At 39.7% G+C, this 16,752-nt stretch overlaps 1 protein-coding gene across 1 annotated transcript in view; it reads left to right on the forward strand.

Annotated features, from left to right (window-relative positions):
- The window catches only part of PCDH11X (protocadherin 11 X-linked), a gene marked incomplete at both ends in the record, with an annotated part of 440,301 nt that overhangs the window by 168,852 nt on the left and 254,697 nt on the right, over positions 1–16,752 (forward strand). The gene's annotated exons all lie outside the window — the stretch shown is intronic.

A 16,752-nucleotide genomic window follows, 5' to 3' on the forward strand; every position in this document is an offset into this window, starting at 1 on the left:
TAAAATATTTTTGAGAGACTGGAGAAGGTTATTTGATTGAAAAAAAAGAAAAAAAAAAAGCTATCAAATCTAGACACTTTGAGATGTTAAAATTCACAATAGTTGCATAATTGAAACAAAATTATTGTACGCTTAAGTACTTTAGTATAAATTCTTTTAATTGCCTTATTTACCTTGGAAAGATCCTACGCTGTTTATTACCTAAGTTGGCACATATGCATAGATCTAAAAAGTACAAGTGTAAATTTTAATTATACAGACCATTTTTATTTGTAAACTAAAACTAACTATAAAAATGATAAAATACTTGGAAATTGATAAGCAGTCTGTATTATGACTGGTAGAAAAATAAGCATAGTCTTTTAATTGTTATTAATATTTTATGGTATAGTGAAGCCCAGTAACAAACATAATATAAACAAACAGTAGCACAGGCATCTCTGGTCGTTTTGTTCTTCATACAGACACTGGGCACAAAGACGAGCTTTGAGAATTCCTTGAGCAAGTACATCTGAGCAGAGACATTTGGTTTTATTCCAACACAAATGAAAGAGTAGACTAGGGAATTTCAAATACTTCCAGTTAACTTGTAAACATTCTTACTTTCTGACCACAGTTGTTATGAAGTGTGGATGAATCATGCCACTTCATACTGGTGGGACATTCCTGCCCTTACTGGTTTGTGGTGAGTGAACTTAGTCTGGCCAGAACAAGTCCCTCGGTGACAACTTCTATAAAGTGTGGTTGTCCTTCTGCCAGACACCACAGTGCAGGTTCCATGCAAATGGGCATTTATTCCTGGGTTTCTGTAAAAACCTGGTATTTACAGGTATGGGATTTCATAGTTTTGTTTTATATTATAAGAACCTTAGAAACAGACAAACCTATATGCAGCCTTAATACAAACGGTGTAAAACTCAGGTTCCACCAGTCTCTTCCTTACATGTGACTTCTTATCGTGGTTTAATAACTTTAAATGAGAAGTTATCTTTACATGAAATAAACCTAAATACCTATGTCTGTGGATGTATGTTTCTAAGCTGTGAACTGCAGCAAACCCCCGGACTGGGAAACCAGGACCAAAGACAGAAAGGTGGGATGGATGCAGCCATAGACTGGTTGTGCTGGAGAAACCTCCTCTGGAAGAGGTTCATGCTGTGAGCCTCCGCTGAATCATTCTCTCGATTTACAAAGTAATACACAGTAGGAAAGAGAGAAGCTTTCAGCTTTTGGAAGAATCTTTGGGAATGTGTAATCAGTCTGGCTTCATCTCCAGTACCAGGGTTTGGGAGGGTATTAGTTGAATATAAAGATGTGAATTGTAACTTTCCCTGGCTCTGTGGTGGCAGCTGTGGAGGGCAGCTAGCACCTACCCTCCATGTAAGCCTTTTCCCTGCTGTGCTGGGTGGTGGTTAATGATCCTGATGAACTTGGCTGTAACTTTTCACACTGGGTTGACAAGGCCAAGGTGCTTGCACTTAACAGTTGTTGCACCTCTTAGTGAGGTGATGCCGTCTCTGCGTTCGGCACCGAGGGCAGTCTCCGAAATGCGAGTGTCACATTCAGCACGGTGTGCTGCAGCAGGGACATTGTCTCTGGTAGTTAACTCCTCCAGATTTATCACGCAGCCAGCCAGCACTGGCTGATAATGAAGTGGATGATTTAGGAATGCTAAGGGCATGGTTAGGATGAACCTGTTGACATCTAAAAGCAGAGGAGTGCACGTTGAGCCTTGGGAAACCATAAAAGCATTTTCTACTAGCGAATGCTTACTGTGCATTAGGGAGCTGACCTTAATGCCCCAGCACATTTAATTCTTTTTCTTTCAAGTTCCCTGAAATAATTTTTCTGCGTTATTATTTTTTACTTGCCCATGTTAGAAGTATCATAACCTGCAGCTTTCTCTCACACAACTTGTAGTTCATTGATTTCTTTCAGAGTCAGTAACTAATTTTCCCATATTAACACACAGGATTGGAAGCTGACTATCACAACATGCTCTAGCAACTACAGGACATCTCTCCTGTTACTACCTTATGGATTCTTCCATGAACTCTTTCTGTTATTGCTAAAACACAGTTTACCACACTGTGTAACTTAGCAAACTGTTGAATGATTCAATGATTCTGTAGGTTTGCTGGTGCTGTGGTCATGAGATCTATTGGCCGTGGGTTGGGATGAGAACCATGAAATGCCGTGTTGTGCTCTGCCTACGCTGGGAGAGTCACATCCTCGGGCTCTTTGAGTTACTAAGTCACTGGAGCACATGCATAGTGACATCTTGGCATAGCTTGCTTGTCAGCAGGAGATCTTGGGCTGTTCAGGGGGTTGTTTCACTCTGGAGACAAGCTATGGTTTGCCAGCTTACATCAGATGTGTGCGGACAAATGCAAATCTGCAGAAACAAGAAACACTGTGTTGCTTAAACTGTAAGGTACACCAGAACTAACACGGGCAAATGTGAGTTGTTTATGGAAAATGTGTGAGAAGTGCCATAGGGTGGAATTATCACTTATAAAGATCTCACTCCTACAGCTTAGAATAGCTTAAAGGTGCTGGAAAATAAGGTTCTGCCCTGCTCTCTGGGGATCGTGTCTATTTTGTCTTAATTATTATAGCTCTGAATATCATTACTCTTCAATGCCACTTTGTGAAATCCATGACGTGCTCAACACTCCAACCACACACCACACCAGATACTTTCTTTATTCCCTCAAAAAACATCATAACTTAACTTGTTTCTCCCACCTCTTGAACAGGAATCTTGTGCGCAGTCACCATATAATTTAGTTGATCTACACATACAGTGTGTGTATCAGTGGATATATCCTCCTGTGTTGTGCTTTTTTAAGATGAACAATGCTTTTCATTTTAATATATCTGTGGGAGCAGCATATTTACCTTATCTCTACCTGGTTTTTTTCCTGCCTCTCTGACCTATCTAATGATGTTGTCTTCTTTCCAAGATACAAAACTGTCTCAGGTGAAGTTTGGTTATTGACTTACTTCAGAATGTCTGAACAGCTCAGTCCTTAGTTACGCTCCAGATTGTTGAGGTACAGCAGACATTGTCAGTGGAGCTTCTTAACAGTATTTCTTTGTGTGGACATTTCTAGTCATTAGTCAGTTGAGATCAAGTCCTAGATCCTTCACCGATATTTCTGGTACACTGTGACAGCAAGAAAAGTGGAAAAAAGTGAAAGAAGTGTTTGAAAACTGTAAGCTGGAAAATTCTGACTCTGGTCTGTGTTGGGGTGTGTGAGCAGGTGGAGAACCTCTACTGATGTAGGAAACTCCTTTGTGTGGGGCAGCATATATGGTGCTCCTGCCATCTTCCAGCTTTGATGGACAGTGATGGCAGTGAGACTGGGAGCACTGACTGGTCCACTGTCTCTATCTGAACCCAGCGGTGATGGCAAATGCTTAATATAAAATGAATCTTTCATCACTGCCATAAGAGAGATACAGAAAAAGAAGAAGGATGTTTACAACTTCTCTCTTGCAGGCAAGAGGTAAGCCTTCAGAAAAGTTGGAGGAGTCCAAGGATTGATTTGTTGTGAAGGATAGTTAGAGGAGACAGCAAATCAATTTACTGAAGCGAGGAGTTTGTGGGAGGGTCTGCTAGGACTTGTGGCTAGGGAGGATGAAGTTAAATGATGCCCCAAAGTAAAATGATGTAGATAAAGGCAGACGTTTCTGAAATGAAAGGAAGGAATGTGGAATTAAATGCAGATCTCAAAGCAGCAGAGAACCTACTATTGTGCTTGGGAATTTATGATAGAGGTAAATTAAAGAAGCCAATTGTTGGCAGAAAATTGCTTGAAGAAGTTCTATAAACTAGAAATAGCTTCATGGGGACTGAGGAAAAAAAGACAAAGGAAAAAAAAAAGGCAAATCCCAATATGTATCTGGGAGACAAATGTTAGAATTTTTTCAAGTCTATCTGATTTCCTGTTGAGACATAATACCAAACTTTTGTAAGGAGATGAGTAAGTCTTTACTTGAACTGTGTAGCTTCCTTTAAAACCGTTTTAGCCTCTCAAGATAAAATACTTCCACTGTAATTTTGCTGGAACAAACTGGTTTGCCTAAAATGAGTCTTATGTGGTATCTTATGCTACAGTAGATACTTTTTTTTCTCTGAGAGGTAAATGTAGGAAAAACTTGTTAATCCTCTGTGTTGGATTTTATCCTATAAATCTTGTGATTTTGTAATAGCTCTTGCAGTCAGGTATAATCTGAAGGGAAGTTGAAATATGAATTCTGTACTACTGTTTTTTTTGTCTAGTACCCACTGCTTCTAGATTCTCTGTGATGAGTTAGGTAATAGGAGAGGGAGAGGTAATATGAATCTTTATTGTGATTCATTGATGTGTTAAGAATAGAAGTAGAATATGTCATGATACTTTGCTATCTCCTATTTTCTGCTCCTGGATTTTCTAAGATTGCTTAAAGAGTCTCAGAATTCACTGATGTGACATGGTACTTGAAGCATTACTATGAGAGAGATGTGGAGTTATGTAAAATTCCTCCCTCACAAGATTCAGGACAAGGCAGGATTAGGTCTGTTGTCTTAAATTTGATGTGTATCATACATATTTAACACAGAAAAGAGTTTTGCCTTTTTTTATTTGATCTGCAGCTTTCCAGAGCTCTTCCTCCATCCCTATTGATACATCTTTTGTCTAACATCAGTCGTGTGACACGTGCTCATTTTGCTGAGTATCAAAAGCAGCTGGTTTTGAGGAAAACCTTTTATGTCATTTTCTTTGTGTGTCATTTACCATATTATTAATTATTTTAGCTGTGATTTTTATATTTGTGGTGGTTAAATTTTCGTAGTGTAATCGCTGTATGTCTACAAAGGAGAACAAATGTCTTTCATTCCCTGTTTCAAAAGGTTTATCTTTTTGGGCTTTTCAGTTAACATCTTAATCAGTGGTGTCTCTTTAACACCCGGTAACTGAGCAGCGGTGACATTCTCATTCTTCTCGATTTCATTTTGATTCCAACTCTTCGTTTGCTGAAGAAACAAGATGGGATTGGTTTAGGATGTTGTCAGCAGAGGTTTCTTGAGCTGGCCAACATAAATCTTGCTGAGCATGCTTGTGCTGGGTACGCTGCCACATCCGAACAGAACATAGATGTTTTGAAGGACATGAAAAGTTTATGATGTTTGCTCTGTGAGTTCCACTTCACTGATACTGAGCCACAGTTATGTGCTCAGCTCTGTAGAGGAGGAAGGGGAAGAGGAGCTGGTGTGTCTGTGTAGCTAGGCTGTCTGTACTGCCTGGAAAATTCCACTTGGTTCAGTCAACAAGTTGTACGTGACCTCTTCTTTCTTTCCAGCTGTTCCCTTTGAGATAAGACCAGAATAGTAAAGAAATGAGAAATATTATTTTTACCTTTGAACGCTGGGGTTTTATTTATATATAGATAGATAGTAACAGCTTCATGTTCTTGTAATAATGGTGGTTTATCTCTATATTACAGTGGGACTGACAAGAATTTTAAAGGCTGGTGGGACAAAGTGTTCCACATTTTCTTTCCTCACGTAATAATTAAGATATACTTGCATTTAAAAAAAGTAAAATCTGTAAAAATGAGGAATACTGACCTAGGCCATCAATTTGTAGGGTTTTTGCACTGACCTCTGGACCAGTGTGTTCCGCATAAAAGACATTTAGAGTGAGTTCAGATCTTTTTCATGCCAGTAGTACTTCATAAGGTGCAGGAAGTGGAATAATAAAGACCGTAGAGAACAAATCTGAAAAGCCCTGAAGGCCGCTATCATGTAAGTTATGAGTGTGTTTTGTATCCCTTAAGATTTTGAATTTACACCAGCAGGTTTAGTACAATAATCCTGAGATAACAGAATGGGGTTTTTTAATGGAATACACAAATCACAGGTATTAGAGATGATCATACAAGACTTGCATAATCTTTATAAAATTATTGTAATCTTTACAAGTGAAATTCTTCCCAGTCTGTTTCATATGAACAGAATAACAGACTTTAAAATAAATTAATGAAAGAGGCGACTGTGTATGATTTCACTGCCATATATTATTTCACTGAAAGTGTGCTTAATCCAACACAAGTAGCAATTCAGTGTAAATAGTTTAGAAATCCAGTGATGGCCACTTTCTGTGATTTTTTTGCATTGCTTTTCACATGCTCCAAATGTTTATCTGCAAGTATGCTAAGTGAGGTATGCAACCCCCCTCAACTTCCATCAGAATGATGCTTCAGTGATTTTTATCTCGTTAACGATTTCTAAAAGCTGATATTATACCTGGAATACATCATCTGGAAGAATTGAAGCCATTCCCCCTAATAAGTGAACTGCTCTTTTCTTAAACGTGCATAAGAGCTCTCTGTACAAAATAGTAGCTCCATTGATACTGTTTTCCTTAATCCACTAAGTTGGGGTTATTTCTACAAAATAAACAAAAGAGGATGGATGGTTTGAAGGGATCCTTGTTTTTTCTAAATTTGTATTTATGACCTTATCTACCTGAAACTAGAAATTCCAGGTTTTCTACTGGGTTTTGTGTGAAGTACTGGTGGAAAGAATGGAGTTCTGAACGTGCAAAGCTTCCTGTATTTCTTTGTAAGCTTTGCCATCACATCTTTGCTATCTTTGGTGTTCAGCCTAGCTAGAATGAGACCTGACCAGGTATGTGTACACATTAACATGTTCTGGATTCAGCATTAAAAATAGTTTGGTAACACTTTTGCTGAAATTCCCAGTTTCATATTCACCTGTTTAGGGTCAGACCTTGTAACCAAGATATCACATTGCCTAACCTGTCCCCTCAGGGTGCAGGAGCCCTGTATCTGTACCATACTGCTGGGAAGTCAGATGCAGAAGTAGAATTAGTTGTAATAAGTGAGGAAAAACTTGACTTACACAGTGCATTGATTAAGAGGAGTGTCCTCTACAGTGTAACAGAATCTGCTTTGTAAAAATGCATGACAAAATTCAAATGCATTTTCATGAAGCGCGTTTGGAATCAGGACGGGCTCTGGAAATCGGAGAGTGAAGGGGTGTATGTGTGTGAACATGCAACTGTTGTCAATGGCATCTTCCAAATTCTAGCCTTGTACATTATCTGCTTCCAGTGTTCTAGTGGATTGATGACAGCAGTTTTCCTCCCAGTCTTACCAGACAGGGTGCCTTTTGTCTCTTCTCTCGCCATTATAAAAAAAGTCTGTTGCTTTAAAGGTTACTATATGTGTGACTCAACTCTTCAATTTGCCATTTTTCAAATGAGGGAAATGATGCTTCTGGAGGAGTGATACTATTATCAGTTCATTATTGTTTTTATAAAACAAAAGGATTGGGCTTGAAAAGTTTTCCACTGCAGGCATTATTAGCAGACGTGGACCTGCCTAAAGTAATTCAGTCATATATTTATGGAAGATTTCATCTGAGATTCTATGTTCTGGGTTGTCTTTTTCTCTTTTCCCCTTCCTGGCCCAGGGGGGGAAACAATCTGTTGTTCAATAATTCATGAATAACAGAAAAGAAAATAGAAAACATAGAAAGTGTCAGGAAATGCATTTGAGAAACTGTGTGTCAGGATTAAAATTAACTTTCAGATAGAAGGTGAGAATGCGCTTGGACTCAGGTACAGTGCAGTTTGTAGAAGACAGTCAGAAACTGATTTATCTTAAGTGAAGACACCTCTCAGGATTAAGTTTAGACATCCTTAACACCACTATAACACCCGCTTGTCAATGTTCTTCAGTACTTCAGAATTACTCCTCCTGCCTTGCCCATTGTTTAAAAGACGCAGATCTCCTCTGGTCCCTTTGAATTCTTAATTCTCACCTCCTTTATAAAACTTAGGGAGAGCATGGGGTTTATTTTCTCTTGGGTTCATTATTTTAACTTCTAAACTTTACCTAACTGTCTTCCATTACAGTAGCATCCCAGTTTTGCAGTGACTTGTGGTGAGCACAGTCTGTGTAACCCCTGTAAATCACTCATGTGTGCCGATGTTATTGCCATGTGAAGGTGTGGTTGGTATAACGTGTGTTAGGGGAAGTGTGGTGAGATTTGTGGACATCTGTGGATAGCAGTTTCCCTGTGGAACAAGTAAATAAGTACTTTCATATTGTTTCTTCTTGGTGCCAAGCTGATGTGCATAGATGTTCAGGGGAAGGGAAGAAGCTGCAGAGAGGCACCAGTTGCTTTTGGTAAACAGGAATGTCATGCAACTTCAAATGTATTTTACTCTAGTGTTGGGATTGTCCTGAGCACAGGTGGAGTAACACAACAGGAGTACATCACTGCCAACAGTCATGCTTATAAAAAGATTCGTCTGTTTTTTGCAAGTGGTGCTGATACAGCCCCCAGATGCTCTTGGCAGGGTGATGGATCTCCTTAACGTGGACCTGCCTTAGAGGAAACGGAGCTACTCTTGCCAGTACTTACCCTTGGTCACTCCCACACACGTTTCCCTGTTCCTCCTGATCTTATGGGTTACGGTGTCTGCATTCAGGCTGAAGCCTGTGCAGTAGGTTAGGGGACGTGCTGAGTAATTTACTCCGAGACTTGATAAGGAAAAAAAGGTATTTCCAAACACACTTCTTTATCTCGAGAGGGATTATTTATGGTACAAGTGCCTGTTCTGGGCATCCTTTTGCCACCTGAAGAACAATCTGACTTTTTATTTTACTTCATACACTAAGAACTACAATATGCACTGGAAAAATCAAAGATACTTTATAAGACAAATAGTCACAGCCGAGGATAAGGAATATAAATAGGATGACATCAAATGTAAATAGCTGATCATCCAACAAGGCTTCTATAGATCACGTTGTCTCTCATGTCAGGAGAATTGCAGATTAGTCTTGCTGTTCTTTATGAGTAAGCCTATTTATCAACTTTCTGGAAAAATCTAATTTAAGGTGGCACATTTTGCTTAGTTCTGCCACACTTCAAAGCTTAAAGTGTAGGGACTTGTCAGCCCTTCTCTCCTGGCTGTAATTGGCATGCGAGATTCCCGTTCCAGTCCTTCTCCACCAGCCAGGTCCAGGCTACTCCTGGCCGACTCCGATAATGTAATTTTAGTTTGCTTGATTAGTAAAGAAAAAACCAAGGAAGCCTCAGCTTTTAATATCCAATTCAGACTTAATATTCAGAGAGAAAGAGCAATTTAAATTGCAAATGTTCATTTTAAGAACCTTGGATTCCTATAAAGTATATCTTAGTCACACCATAGAGAAAGAAGATGACAAGCCCTTTGGACAAGGTGGATGCTGTCAGAGGCTATGCTATTTTCCTGTATAACCTACAGAAAGAGAAGCTATTTATATGGAGGAATATAACAAGAAATGTGACTTTTAACAACTCTGGAGAAAATATGCAGGAATATAAAATTTGGTAGTTTTGCTACCATGTACTACATTTTTAACACGATGCTTTATATCTGAGCCACAAAACGGATTTGTGTACATTTATATTCATTCTTTAAAAGCTAAGTAGTGCTCAGGCAACTAAAACAAGCTGTTTGATATTATGTTCTTTTTTTTTTTTTCCCTTACACTTGATGTAAGAATACCTTAGCATATAATGTCACATTAGGTTTATGTATGTAAATACTTTCAAGTCAGAACATGTAGTGTGAGCATACTTTATCAGCTATTACCACTAAGATTTTTACATACACGAACGGAAAGAAATTCTGTGTTTACACAACTTAAAGTAATGTTGCACCTTTAGGATTATCTGAACTTCTAGGAATGCCTCTCCTCTTCTACCAGAGGGAATTTACCTGTGCATTGATTAAGAAATTAAGATTTTTTTTTATTATTTCTGAAATCTGGGAAACTCGTTTAAGCTTTGCAGTGATGTGCAAGTTAAAACAGAAGTGTAGAACAGTGTCTGATGGTTACTTAAATGTAATAAAAGCAGTGTAACAAGGGAGCTTAGAGAAGCCTACCCTCATAGATAGACATTTTCTTGGGCATTCCAAAGTGCTGATGTTCTTACTGAGAGCTGTAGGATAAATCTGTGTAATTCCTGTGCATGACATTTTGAGAAGACCGGAGCTGTGAATATCGCACCTGATTGCTTTTAAGTCAAAAGCTTTCATGTGCAGGAAATAACGTTTCAATTAAAGAGAGAGAGAAAGGGGAGGTCATTTGACATTACTACATGGCAGTGACAATCATTTCCAGAAAGAAAAAATGCTGACTTAAAGCTGAACAGACTTAAGTGTTTGCATCACCTGTTCAGAAGGTGGTTAGCTCACAAATTCAGTACCAAATGACTGTGTCAAGTCTTGGAACTCTGTCTTCTCAGCCTTGATTTTTGATTTTTTTTCTATTGCTGGTTACCAGGCACTTGGTTTTCTTCTCTGTTCTTCCCGCTTCAGCTTTGTCATCACTTAGTGTCTGCAGTCTAGAAATTCCCTTTAGTATGATTCCAGCTGTGAAGATACTGTGTGAGAGTGCAAATACTGACAGCAGGTGGAGAGAATTTGTACCCCTTCGTATACTGACTTTGCTTTGTGCTTTTCCGTGTGTGTATTTGATTTGCAATTAAAAGTGTGTGTGTGTGTGTGTGTGTGTGTATATGCACGCTTGTAAGATTAGAGAGCACTTTGACTTTTAATACCACAGACAGTACCTGACATTTCAGTGGAGTTTCAGAAGAAATCTTTTCTCCTTGCATAAAAACAATAGTATGCATTTACCCTAAAATTGCCCTTCAAATAGAGTCTTGTTCTAGTCATGTTTGGAATCAATTCTCCCAAATGACATCTCCTTTCCTGTAAGATGTTTGATCGTCGAATCCTGAAATACAGATCTGTGTTTTGCTTATTCCTGGGTTTCTTTACAGAACCATTAAGAGAAAGTATTTACCACGGGAAGATTCATCATGTATGTATGGATTTGCTAGCTGTATAAAAAGCATTGTTCTTCTATGGATGACCTCCTTGCACAGAATGATAGTTTTATCCTTCTCTACATCATTATGTTTGCTGTACAAAAATCCTGCTGTGCTACATCATAATAACATGTAATCTTCTTGCTCAGTTTAGCTGAGATTTAAGGAGCTGCTGTTCATGGAAGCAGTTTTCTAAAGTCTGATCTATAATTTACCAGAATCAACCAGGCAAAAGAGCAAGAGGCTTTATAAGAGGGATACAGCCCTTAAAACTCTTAAATGAAGATTAGTTTAAAGTTTTACAATCCGGTACAGAACCATCTGGCAAATCTCATGTCAGGCTTTGTTAAACCTCTGAGCTTTCCTAGTACGCTGTAGACGTTCAGCCCCCACCCTGCACCCTGCCCTCAGCTTCCATTCCCCTGTCTCCTGCCAGGCCCCTGCCTTACTCATAGATATCTCTGAACAAAAGAGGGAAATAAGTAAGCAAAGGGCTGATTTTTCTACAGGAATAGTATAACAGCTGTAAAGGATGGAGGTGTGGGTGTGCAGAACCTCTGGAAATCATGCCCTTATAATTGCTGTCTGGCTCTATATGCACTAGGTGATTTATTGCATCTTTGAAGAGGTAATTGCAAGATAAAAGCTGCCTGTTGGCAGGACCATTAGAGACTTGCTGCGTTAAATTGTGGCTTTTGAGGCCAAGGAATCACTGGGAGGACATATAGCAACATCACAAAGCATTTTGATACGGAGCCGCAGTTGTTAGAACCCAAAGAGTGTAGAAGTTGTGTCAGTGGTGATTCCAGGTCACTCTTTCTTGAGGAAAGCCAATTCCTTCCTAAATCACATTTTGGGGTTCTCTAGACTTGTGTGTTCCCCACCAATACCTCCCAAAGGTATTGTTATCTGAGAGTTCCAAATTGTGTTTCTGGTCTTTGGTACAAGACAGACCTAGTGTGTCTCCTGAACACAAAGCAAAAACCCTTCCGTATGACTCAGGACTGACATCTTGATGTCAGCTATCCTATGGCATTCCCATACACTTCTGTCCTACAGATCTATTTTCACCTCTATATAAAGCTCGGAAACATGGAAGCAAAAGATTTGTTCTAGCAATCTGCTACATAATTTAAGCGAAGAAATTATAATTTTAACCCTTCTGTTCACCTTTCACACAAAGGGTCTTAACGGGCTGAAGGAGAGGACTGCAGGAATCCAATTACCTGAAATCAACTTAGAGGCAAGGAGTAGGCATTGTTAATGGAGGTAATCTCCTTCTCAGGCTTACAGCATTTCTCTGCCTCGGTGTGATAATAAAGATGTTCTCCCTGGACAGTGAAATTAGTATACATGATTTCCTGACTATAATGTGGGACAGGAAAATAATAAAGTCTGCGGTTCCTGTCTCAAAATGTAGCTTTTGGCTGTATGCTTGAAACATAACTGGAAAAGACAAAAGCTGCCCCAAATAAACATGAGCAATCCCAAACAGACTTTGATAACGTAACATAGCTAATACACTACTTACAGAACGTCTTTTGCTGTTTGTTTCCTAAATCTCACTTCAAGCCATACAGGATTTCAGTGTGAAAGACAATTTCAGAAAGCACTTTTTCTTTTTTTTTTTTTCTCTTTTTTTTCTTTCTTGTAAAGCACAGGAGTGAAACACTTTGAGTCAGACAATCTTAATGCTGCCGTAGCAATTTTGTAAGGCACTAGAGAAAAACGCATGGTATTATCTTTGAATTTCAGTCTGCCTTTGCTTCTCACAGCAGTCAATAGCCAGTAGAATTATTGGTGGTAGTATCTGTGTAGATAATTTTAGGGCTTTTCTAGAAATCAAAATATATAAACCAAAGTTGTCAAGTTGCAATTTTTCTTCTCTTTTTAACTTTAAGAAATCCAGATTTACTTTGAAGAAAAGTAAAAAAAAAAAAAAACAAAAATTCCCTAAAACCTGTCAACAGGGAAGCAGGATGAAAAGGTGATGATGCCAAGCTGAACAGACACAGTAGTTAGTTTTGGAATAAAAAGTTTGGGGGGCAGAGAAAATTTGCAGCCTGGAAAAGTGTGAGTCATTGAAAAATTAGTCATATCTATGGATCAAGTTACTAGAAACTTCTATGATTCTTTTAAAAGTCTGGCACACGAAGCTGAGGCCATCCAATCAAATGTAATTTACCTTCCTTCCAGCAAAACCAGAGGACTTTACTCCAGTTTAAGAGCATGTATTTTGTACTGGAGGGGGCTTCCTGCCCACTCTGGATCTCTGGCTGTAGGAAGCTGAGGGATGTGTCAGGTTCTGCAGCTCCAGCTGGGTTTGCAAGAGGCACGGAATGGGAAGGAGCCTGCAGAGCTCTGCTTGCAGAGCAGGGTGCTGTTTGGGTGTAGAGCTGGACATGGCACCTTCCTCTGGTTTCTGCTTCTAGTGTGGAGTGGGAGATCTTGGTGGGTGGCTGTCGGACAGGATCGCAGGATCCCACATCCTTCTTCCTCAGTCACCCACATCCCAGCTCCCTCACCCAGGCAGGGGACTGGCAGGGCAGGACAGAGCAGGGCAGAGCAGAATGGGGGCTGAGTCCCATGGAGAAAATAGGTGGAACAAAATAGCAGTGTCTTGTTATGGAGTGGCATGAACCACAGACCCTGGGAGCTGAGAAGCATCGGGGGAAGATGCCATCAGAAGGGAGATCTCCTTCTGCGTGTTTTTGCAAAGTCTGTTTGAATTATCTCCCATGCACAAGAGATTCCCCCCTTGCATTTCAAAGTGGGATCACCAGGGTGGCATCTTAAAGATAAAAATTAAGTCTGACTTAAAATGATGACTTTCATAACCTTAACAATCTATTTTACAGTTTATTTTCTCTGGTAGATTTTGGAAGCCTGGATATTACCTGTCAAGCTGTCATAAGTAATTATATGTTTGTTAACTTACTGTTCCTAATAAACAACAGGAAATATTCATGATGAATTTTATTTTTCCCTAAAAAAAGACTTAATAACTACTTTGATTAAATATTAAAGCTTTCTTTTGCTGTTACAACTAGACAGAAAATTCTGAATATCAGCAAAATATTTTGTGTGCAATCTCTTTCCTACCTGGCCATTATGCTGGACTGTATTGATTGCTAACATAATTGATCAGGGTAATTTCTAGGTGGTCAGGTGGAAGACTGATGTGACTGGCTGTATGATGAGTCAGCAAACAAACTTCTTACATACTAAAAATACCTGAAAATTGGGCTTTTTGTGGATAGACAGGATCGCCTTGCTGTGGGGAACATTTGATCGGAGTAGTGTGGTTCCCACTGGGCAACAGGGATTTCTGAGATGAAGGAAGACTCTTACAGCCAACATGACCGTGTGTGGTTTCCTGTCTCTTTTTGCCTTCCCCAGTGCCTGTACCAGGACAGCGATATTGGGGGGCAGGTCAAGATGTAGATAGAGCAAATTAAGTCTCCCTCAACTCCCGGCGAAGGGGAGAATTTCAGGTGGTGTTGGAGGAATGGTGGGAACCGAATCAATTGTCCGGATACGCCCCATGCTTGTGGTGTGGCAGTTGGCTGTAGCAGAGGTGACAGGTGGTTCATCAAACACGAAAAGAACCTCATTTATTCCAGAAGTCAAGCCTGCCTGCTAGAGAAATTGTAATCCGTGTGTGTACAAGAGCTAAGGGAGCTTTAATGGCACTGCTGAAACCATAATGTAATATCCAGGTTGAAATCATTCCATCTTTATCTCATTATGAGTACAATTTTCTTCTATGTGTGAAATTTAAATGTCAAATTGAGGAAGTAGAGGGAACATAAACAAAAGACTGTGGGCATATTCTATTGTTTCTTTAGAGGAATTGTAGCAGCTGCAGAAGGCTGTAGGAAGATGCTCCAAGCAAAATGGGGGGATAAAGGCTTCCAAAAACTTACCACTTTTAGTAAGAGCTTTTTTATCTGCGTTGGAAGAAAGAGGCTCCCAGGAGGATTGTCTATCATTACTACATTCTTCTTCTTTAAAAAAGGGAAAATAGAACTTGTGAGTAAGTGCTGCTTATGTGATCCATTAAAAATGTGTGTATAGCTCAGAGCGCAGTAAGTAGGGAGCTTGTATACTGGAAGCGCAATTGCTATAGTAGCAGGTAGTTCAGAGTAGGTATTTGCCCACTTTGAGTTTCATTGCATGCTGAGGTGGGAGCTGCAGCAGATGTGCTGGTAGTGGTCCAAGCGCTGGTTCGTGGTAACGTGTAGTCATGGCTCATGTGTAAGGTGTTCTGTGTCTTTCTACCCTGAAAAGCGGCAATGCAAATACGCTTCTAGGTTCTCTGTAGCAGAAGGGATCTGTGCTGTGTGTTACAGGTCTTAATTTTTAGAGCTCAATTCCTTTGGTTCTGAAACAGCATCGTGAAGGCAGAATGTGAGCTAGAAAGGAGATGTGTACCATGTGTGGAAGGGCTGCCAGGGTTGAAAGCAATTGCTGGTTGGGATTTTTCTTCTTTCTGTGTGTTCCAGGATGAGGGCTGCTGCCTGAGCAGTACTGGAAGTGGTGTGGGGTACTGGAAACAGTAGGAAGTAAATGAACAACGCAAGTTGTTAGTCTGTTAAGAAAAGCACTATGAAAAAGGTTTTCAGGTCTTCATTAACCTGTACCTGTCCTGGTTCTGGCCAGGCCAGAAGTAACCTCCCCAAGCAATCAGCCCAGGTGAGCTGAGTTAGCCCACGCTGTTTCCATCCCACATGAAATCACTCCCTCATAAAAGGGGCTGGTTGGGGTGGGGGTGCTTCTGGGTTCCTCCAAGAAAGTCTTAGTGTGGCTGGGGTGCCTGGTAGGACCTTGTGTGGTGCAGCACTCTATAATCATCAAGTTGGTAAGGTGCTCCATGTTATCACCTGGTGTGAGTGCAGTTGGCTGTTATTGTTCTACTTTCATGGTGCTTTTGTCAGTAAACTGTCCATATCCCAACCCGTGGGGGCTCTGTTGCTTTCTTCTCAGGGAGTGAGCGAGGGGGGTGTGGTGTTCAGCCGCTATTTGGGGTTGAACCACCACAATACTGTAGATTTAGAGCACGGTTTTCAAGCGTTACTCAAGCATTTTGCGTGTTGTCTCACATGAATGTACTCTTGCATCCCTTTTCTTCACATAGTTAGGAGCTTGCTGTTTTCCTTTTCCTTTCTGCTGTAAAATAAACCTGAGTAGACCAGTGTTGGATAAAAAAAACTGATGTAAAATTCCAAGGAAAACTATTTCTCAAGAAATAGTGTGGTTTTTAATGTCAGTTCCTGGCAAGTTATCCCATATGGAATTATTATGGTATCTTGGCACCACAATTGATATGTTTAATAATTTTCATTACGTGTTTGGGTCCCTTTGATGCTTGATTATTACATTTAAAAAAAGATTACAAGGTAGAATACATTTGCTTTTGAACATATGAAAAACACAACCTTCCCTTTCCAGATGCATTCATTTTAACTCTAGCATTCACGAAATCTGTGCTTATTTCTTTTTTCTTTTGAAATGTACTTATTGTTCTATTTCAAGAATGAATCGTGTTCTGTTGCTGCCCCAAAATATAGCATAACAAAAATGGTAAAAATGATTGCCTGTAATCTGTTATTACAGGCAATCCAACCTGCCAAAACAAAATTGCTGTTTAATAAGGTGGTTTTTTGAAATAAGCCCTGTGAATGCTCCATGCTAACTGAAGTTGCCCATAAAATCTGTATTTAAAAAAAATGTTTACTTTTAAGTGACCATATTTTATTGTGTATCACAGAAAATCCAATGGCATATCTCTCCTTGTCAATCCTTGCAGTTCCCATGGGTGTTCAGATCACTCTGATAGGAGACTG

The sequence above is a fragment of the Gallinula chloropus genome (assembly GCF_964237585.1).
Source record: "Gallinula chloropus genome assembly, chromosome: 11".
NCBI classification, from domain to species: Eukaryota; Metazoa; Chordata; class Aves; order Gruiformes; family Rallidae; genus Gallinula; species Gallinula chloropus.